We start from the raw sequence: 8,026 nt of genomic DNA, 5'->3' as shown, positions 1-8,026 counted from the left end.
CAAAAGGATGGATTAATTGAAGGAAGTACCTGTCAAAAATGATTCCCCAGTTCCTGTCTATTGACTATTGTGGAAAGAGTGGCACCATTTCCTATGATGGGAAACACTGGAATGGAGGGTGGGGTTGGTGAGGGTTAAGTGAGACAAGTTTTGGTAGGAAAGGGTCACATTTAGTTTTGGATGATCTGAATTTGCTGTGTCTTAGGGACATCCAGGAAGAGCTGCAAGGCCTTCCATGAGAAATGCAGGTTTAAAGCTCAAAAGAGAGGTGTGATCTGGGGACAGGAAGGAATTGAAACCATAGGCATGGTGGATGGTATCACCTAGGACCAAGTCTTGAACCACTCCAACATGAAGACATCAAGTAGAGGAGGGAGATCACAGGGATCCATGAAGCAGCAGCCGGAGAGACAAGAGGAAAACCAGGGAGAGGTGGGGTCACAGGAGCTCAGGACAGGGCAATGTTCATGATGGAGGGAGTGGTCAGCTCTGTAAGAAGCCAATGAAAGATCAGAAAGATGAGGGTCCTTCGTGAGAAGGGGCACTAGGATTTGAACACAGATGGTCAGACACCTAACACTGGGTTATTCCTCTCTTTCACAGGGCAGGGCCTTCATGAGTTGTGAGCTGTGTATAACTCCACTCAAAACCTCAGCAAGATCAGATCTAAGAACTAACAGAAGCAACTCCAAAGTCCACCCAGGAAAACCAATCAGTGGAAGTATGGCTGAAATGTTTTACAAAATTAAAGTACTCAGAGATGTGATAAAACATAATGCAAGGCCAAAGGGTCCTCCATGAAAGAGGCCTGAATTTCATCCCTGTGGCAGGTCTGCCCCACTGCATGCCCCTACAAGGTTGGAGGGAGAGTGGGACAGGGAGAGCAGGCAGTCTGAGACAGTGGCCTGGGTGAGCAAGTCCCTTCACCTTGTCAATACTCTACTTCTCTATTCTACCAAACATTTAAAGAAGAGTTAACACCTATTCTCTTGAAGCTGTTCCAAAAAAATAGACATGGAAGGAAAACTTCTAAACTCTTTCTATGAAGCCAGCATTACTTTTATTCCAAAACCAGACAGAGACCCCACTAAAAAAGAGAACTATAGACCAATTTCCCTGATGAACATGGATGCAAAAATCCTCAACAAGATACTAGGCAACCAGATCCAACAATACATTAAAAAAAATTATTAACCACAACCAAGTGGGATTTATACCTGGGATGCAGAACTAGTTCAGTATCTGCAAAACAATCAATGTGATACATCACATCAAAAAAAGAAAGAACAAGAACCCCATGATCCTCTCAATAGATGCAGAGAAAACATTTGACAAAATACAGCATCCTTTCTTGATAAAAACCCTCAAGAAAGTAGGGATAGAAGGATCATACCTCAAGATCATAAAAAGCCATATATGAAAGACCCACCACTAATATCATCCTCAATGGGGAAAAGCTGAGAGCTTCCCCCCTAAGGTCAGGAACAAGACAGGGATGACCTCTCACACCACTGTTATTCAACATAGTATTGCAAGTCTTAGCCTCAGCAATCAGACAACACAAAGGAATAAAAGGCATCCAAATCAGCCAGGAGGAGGTCAAACTTCCACTCTTCACAGATGACACGATACCCTATATGGAAAACCCAAAAGATTCCACCAAAAAACTGCTAGAACTGATCCATGAATTCAGCAAAGTCACAGGATATAAAATCAATGCACACAAATTGGTTGCATTCCTATACACCAATAATGAAGTAACAGAAAGAGAAATCAAGGAATCGATCCCATTTATAATTGCACCAAACACCATAAAATACCTAGGAATATATCTAACAAAAGAGGTGAAAAATCTATACACTGAAAACTACAGAAAGCTTATGAAAGAAATTGAAAAAGACACACAAAAAAAGGAAAAATATCCCATGCTCCTGGATAGGAAGAACAAATATTGTTAAAATGTCAATACTACCCAAAGGAATCTACATATTCAATGCAATACCTATCAAAATAACTCCAGCATCTTCACAGAGGTAAAACAAACAATCCTAAAATTTGTATGGAAGCAGAAAAGACCCCGAATAGCCAAAGCAATCTTGAAAAAGAAAACCAAAGCTGGAGGCATCACAATCCTGAACTTCAAGCTGTATTACAAAGCTACAATCATCAAGACAGTATGGTACTGGCACAAAAACAGACATTCAGATCAATGTAACAGAACAGAGAACCCAGAAATGGACCCACAAACGTATGGCCAACTAATCTTTGATAAAGCAGGAAAGAATATCCAATGGAATAAAGACAGTCTTTTCAGCAAATGATGCTAGGAAAACTGGACAGTGACATGCAGAAAAATGAACCTGGACCACTTTCTTACACCATACACAAAACTAAACTCAAAATGGATGAAAGACCTAAACATAAGACAGGAAGCCATCAAAATCACAGAGGAGAAAGCAGGCAAAAACCTCTCTGACCTCAGCCACAACAACTTCTTACTCAACACATCTCTGGAGGCAAGGGAAACAAAAGCAAAAATGAACTATTGGGACCTCATCAAAATAAAAATCTTCTGCACAGAAAAGGAAACAGTCAGCAAAACTAAAAGGCAATCAACAGAATGGGAGACAATATTTGCAAATGACATATCAGATAAAGGGTTAGTATCCAAAATCTATAAAGAACTTATCAAACTCAACACCCAAAAACAAATAATCCAGTGAAGAAATGAGCAAAAGACATGAACAGACACTTCTCCAAAGAAGACATCCAGATGGCTAACGAACACATGAAATAATGCTCAACACCACTCATCATCAGGGAAATACAAATCAAAACCACAATGAGATACCACCTCACACCTGTCAGAATGGCTAACATTAACAACTCAGACAACAACAGATGTTGGCGAGGATGCGGAGAAAGAGGATCTCTTTTGCGCTGCTGGTGGGAATGCAAGCTGGTGCAGCCACTCTGGAAAATAGTATGGAGGTTCTCAAAAATTTAAAAATAGAACTACCTTATGACTCAGCAATTGCACTCCTAGGTATTTATCCAAGGGATACGGGTGTCCCGTTTTGAAGGGGTACGTGCACCCCAATGTTTATAGCAGTGCTATTGACAATAGCCCAAGTATGAAAAGAGCCCAAAATGTCCATCAACAGATGGATAAAGAAGATGTGGTGTATACATATACAAGGGAATATTACTCGGCAATCAAAAAGAATGAAATCTTGACATTTGCAACTACGTGGATGGAACTAGACGGTATTATGCCAAGTGAAATTAGTCAGAGAAAGACAAATATATGACTTCACTCATATGAGGAATTTAAGATGCAAAACAGATGAACATAAGGGAAGGGAAGCAAAAATAATACAAAAACAGGGAGGGGGACAAAACATAAGAGACTCTTAAATACAGAGAACAAACAGAGGATTGCTGGAGGGGTTGTTGGGGGGGGATAGGCTGAACAGGTAAGGAATCTACTCCTGAAATCATTGTTGCACTATATGCTAACTAACTGGGATGTAAATTTAAAAATAAAAAAATAAATTAAATTAAATTAAATTAAATTAGAAAATCAAACCAACAAACAAAATTAGGGACCTTGGGGAGAATGGAAAGGATGCAAACCCTTTCCAAATGAACTCGGATAAATCTTGTTAATTAATAAAAAAAGTAATTTTGAAAAAAAAATACTCTACTTCCCTAATAATTTCAGGTCTATAGTATCTTGAGGTCCCACTGACTCCACTACAGGACAATCAAGTGGGATGGCTTCACGGGGGCCCGTGAATCACTATGAAATGCCACTTGTCCTCACAATATTAGACAGAACAATGGTTTCACAAGGACGGCTGAGAAGGTTTCCACATGGTCTCAGAGGAAAAGGATGGAGACACCACAGCCATGTGGTCACAAGCATGCTTTCAGAATTAGATGGTCAAGCTTCAGCTTCTGGACCTTGCTAGCTAAATGTCCTTGAGTAGATTTCTCAGCCTCTCAGAAAGAATCTAGAAAGTACATGCTAAGTTAATTTGTCCCACTGCTTAAGTCACAGAAGTTGGAGGGGAATAGAAGGGCAGCCTCTGCTCAGTATCAACTGAAGATCCCCAAATAGGGGCAAAGAGCTCAGCATTTGGAATCAGTCAGCAAAGAGCCTGGCTCCTCTTACTTTCAACTAGAAGGGAAAACCATCAGCAGCCACTCCAGCCGCTGTTGTTGGAGATGGTTATTCAGTTACCAATAACAACAGTTGCCATGGAGATGGGAGGTCCAGCCTGCCAGCCTGGAAGGACTCTCAGGCCAGGACCAGATGAGCCACATCCACACCCTTTCCAAACCCAAAAGGCAGTCTGAGTCCCAGCTTTCTCTCAATTACCTGACTGTGGAGTTCTTCTGCTTTATTTTTCTTTCTTCTTCCTGTCAGAAGGTCCCACTATTTGAAAATCAGTTGGGATATATGCCAAAGGTGTGGAAAGTCTCATGGATGGTGCAGTTACTAAGTCTTTATAAAGTCAGAGGACAGCTTACATTGGTGTTGGGGGAGGGAGTTGTCACGGAGGGTAGATGAAGGAGCTATGGGTGTTCGGGGCTGCAGCAGGTCTGTGGAATCCAGGACTGCTCCTGGAAACCCTAGAGGCCTGTGCTGGGATCAAACTCCACAGAAAGAGCCAGGGGAAGACAGGGGTGTTTCTTGAGATAGTTAGTGCCTGGATGGGCAGCTGAGAACGTGCCCCAAGAGGAAAGGTGATGCCCACACTTGAAGGGGACCACAGTTTCTCTCCAAGTTCCTGAAGACCACTTCTGTAGAAAAAGAAGCCAAATCAGAAAATAAACAAATGTGAGTGGTAAAAAGAATCAGAGATGAGTTCTCTTGACAACAAAGAAATCAAACTCTCAGAGGAAACAGGCTTTCCCACGGCTACCCTAATCGTATACCCAGCAATCTCTACTCCCAGTCTGGGTTCTTCCCATCACGACACAGATCTGGGTTGTTCCTGGAAGGTCGCCCAACGTGAGCTGAGCTTTCTCACAATGAGAGTACCATCCACAGACTGGCTGTCTGCTGAGGTAGGGAGTGAGTTCCCTGTCATTGAGGGTGAAACAGAGAAGTCTAGCACCCTTTGGGTAGGGCATTTCAGAGATGATTCCTGCCCTGGGAGGTGATCGGGACTACATGACTTTGGAGCCCCATCTTCTCTCAGCTCTGTGATTCTACCGTGAGTGGAGGTGTCCTGGCTCAAACTGGAGCAGACCATACCAAACCCCACCAGCCTGGGTTCTTCTGCTGTTTTTCCACCACTCCCAGTCCCCGGCCTCCAAATAGGGAAGGGAAATGCTTCCTCAGCTTATGCCCGAAGAAATGTCCAGAATTACCTCACACAGCAGCATCCAACCCAGCTCTGTGCCCAGCACCCCAGAGGAGGCCTGGCCCAGAAGGCTTCTTTAAAATCTATGAAAAGAGCATCCATACCTCCGAGAGAGGGAGGCAGGGAATGCCTTCCCCAAAGTCCCAATGGGAAAAAGAAGCAAGCCAGTGGCAGCCCCAACGACTCTCATGGTCTGAAGTCAAAGACAAGAGAATGTGTAATAAAGATCTGACCTGGTCACCAGCCCGTGTGCCATCAGCTTCCAGAGGCATGAACTCGGGAACATTTCCTAGCATCCCTGGGGCCTGGTTCCCACAACTAAACAACCATACACTCACACATGCTAATAAAGCAGATCTGCAACAAGGATTAAGAAGCTGGGGCAGGAAAGTACCCAACACAATGCTGGTAAGAATTGACGGCTGCCAATTTGCTTCGAAGTGGTAAAGCAGGAGAGGCGCCTGGCTGGCTCAGTTGGTAGAGCATGTGACTCTTGATCTCAGGGTTGTGGGTTGGGGTTGTGGGTTCCGGCTTGTGGGTTTGAGCCTCATGCTAGGTGCAGGGATTACTTAAAAATAAAAAGCTTTAAAAAGAAAATGACAAAGGGGAGGCACAAAAGGGAGAAGAGACGCAACAGGATAGACCCTGAGGTAATAATGAAAACAGGTCTGCCAAGTCAGAACTATTTGCCTAATAACACTACAATGTCATTTGCCTTTCTCCCTCTCTTCCTCTCATGAAGGTACTGTGGAATTTTCCAGAGGCTACATGGCATGTGATTGGACAACCATGAAATAAATGCAGAAGCAGATCTGAAAAGCCAGCTGCCTAGTAAGCCAGACATTCAGAGGATTTGCAGAATGTAAAACAATGCCTCTCATCTTACTAATTTTTTGGTTTGGAAAAACATAGTTTAGGTTTTTTTATAAAAAGTTATTTAACAACCATTAGGATGGCTATTACTTAAAAAAAAATTGTAACAGAAAACCACAGGTGTTGGCACGGATGTGGAGAAATTGACACCTTGTGCTTTGCTGGGGGGCATGTAAAATGGTAGAGCGGCTGTGGCAAACAGTGTGTCAATCGTTAAAAAATTAAGCATGGAATTACCATTTGATCCGGCAATGCCACTTCTGGGTATATGCACAACCAAACTGAAAGCAGGGTCTCAAAGAGGTATTTGTGCGCCCATGTGTGTAGCAGCACTGCTCCCAATAGCCAAATGGTGAAAACAACCCAATGTCTGTCGAAGGATGAATGGATAAACAATATGTGGTCTATACACACAATGGCATATTATTCAGCCTTGAAAAGGAAGGAAACCCTGACACAGGCGACCACAGGGTGAACCTTGAAGACATTATGCTAAATGATGCAAGCTGGACAAAAAAAAAGACAAATATATGTGACTCCACTCATACGGAGTACCTAGAGCAGTCAAATCCATAGAGACAGAAGGACAGTAGTTCCCAGGGGCTGGGGACAGCGGGTATGGGGAGTTAGGGTTTAATGGGTACAGAGTTTTAGTATGGGAAGATGAAAACATTCTGGAGATGGGTAGTGGCGGGAGTTGCACAACAATGTGAATATACTTGGTGCCGTTGAATGGTACATTTAAAAATGGTTAAAAGTGTAAACTTTGGATATATTTTACCACAATAACAACAAAATAAAATAAAGTAAAATCTAACGGATGATGTATAACTAGCATTTAAAAGCTTATAGCAGAGAGGGGCCTGGGTAGCTCAGTCGGTTAAGCGTCCAACTTCAGCTCAGGTCATGATCTCATGGTTCAAGCCCCACATCAGATCCTTTGTCTCACTCTCTCTCTGCCCCTCCCCTGCTTGTGCACACTCTCCTCTCTCTCTGTCTCAAAAATAAACATTTAAATAAATAAATAAAAATAAATCCTATAGTAGAAATAAATTATCAAGGACAAAAGTATTTGTGTTGACATGTAATGGGAGTATTATTTTTAAGTGAATTAATATTTTTAAATGTCTGAGTTCTAATGTCTAATATAGCAAACAGCAATAGATGCAACCCACAGGTCCAAAAGCTCTTGGAGGTTCTCGAAAAATTTTAAGAGTGTAAGTGTAAAATGAGACCAAAAAGTTTGAGAATGTCTACATGATATTATTCTCTCTACTTTGCATAGGTTTTAAATTTCCTGTATTAAAAAATTTTATTTTAAGCGCCCGACTCTTGATTTTGGCTCAGGTCATGATCCCACAGTTTGTGAAAGCAAGCCCGGCATCGGGCTCTGTGCTGACAGTGTGGAGCCTGCTTGGGTTTCTCCCCCTCTCTCTGCCCCTCCTCCCCTGCTCACACTCACGTTCACACTCTCACTTTCTCACTCTCTCAAAATAAATAAGCAAACTTTTTTTAAAACCCAGTAATTGGCTATTTTTCTTTCCTTCTTTGCTGTTTGGGCAAATTGTTTAACCTTGAAGGTCCTCAGTATTCTCATCTGTCAAGGGGGTAGATAAGTCTAAAGTATGATTCCATGAATCAAATCTAACCCCACACAGACACAGGGGCTACTGCTCCCCGCTACCCCGCCCCTGAGCTTCTGTGGAGATCTGAGCCTCTCTGGCTTGAGGAAGAGGGAGTGTGCTCTTGTGTTAATCAGATCCCATTAATTTTTCAAA

Source organism: Neofelis nebulosa, chromosome 9 (genome assembly GCF_028018385.1).
Source record: "Neofelis nebulosa isolate mNeoNeb1 chromosome 9, mNeoNeb1.pri, whole genome shotgun sequence".
NCBI classification, from domain to species: domain Eukaryota; kingdom Metazoa; phylum Chordata; class Mammalia; order Carnivora; family Felidae; genus Neofelis; species Neofelis nebulosa.
Note: the sequence above shows the minus strand (reverse complement) of the source record.